The sequence below is a fragment of the Myotis davidii genome, unplaced genomic scaffold (genome assembly GCF_000327345.1).
Source record: "Myotis davidii unplaced genomic scaffold, ASM32734v1 scaffold1847, whole genome shotgun sequence".
NCBI lineage: Eukaryota > Metazoa > Chordata > Mammalia > Chiroptera > Vespertilionidae > Myotis > Myotis davidii.
This window is the reverse complement of record NW_006298444.1, coordinates 285,388-286,152: the sequence shown is the minus strand read 5'-3', so window position 1 is coordinate 286,152 and position 765 is coordinate 285,388.

The following is a 765-nucleotide window of genomic DNA, read 5'->3' as shown; positions in this document are numbered from 1 at the left end:
AGAAAGAAATTATTTTACTCTGATGCATATGTTATGTCTTTAGAAAAATCCATGAAAAGGACCCTCACTTCAAGTTGCAGGCTTCCAAGCAGGTCATATATTTTACCTAGGTGGAGATTTATAGAACTCTAAGGAACAACTAAATTCATTTTTAAAAATACTGGCAAATTATCAGGATAAACAAAAATAGTTATGGGACTAAATGAATTGAGAATAATTATTATTCTTATGACTCTGTTTAAAATATTGCTGATTTTTTAATCTTTTGTTTCTCAAATATAAGGAATTTAAAAAGCAGACATTCTGCATTAAAGGAACTGATAAATTAGTAACATTCATTTCACAGTATTCCCAAAATACAGAGATTCAAAGACCACAATTTACAACTTGGAGATTTTTGTCCATTGGAAAATATATTAATTAAAGTATCTCTCCAACAGTGTTAAAGGGACTTTACTTATCAGGTATCTAACCAGGAATGGACATCTGCCTTTATTTCTGACACTGGCCTTCATCTCAAGGATGAGAAGCTACCAGGCACGAAGAAGGCAGACAGCTACTCTAAGACTTCAACAAGGCCTATATGCTCACAAATTAATGCTGCTCTAATTTTGTTCTTTTATCACCTAATTGTTATTGATTGAATGTATATAAAGTAATTTTTTTATCCTTCTTAAGGTTTCCTAGTGGAAATAATATGTCTCCCCAGACCCCTCCCTTTATTAGACATGGGAAATTTTAACTTAGGTACCTGTAACTCTTTCC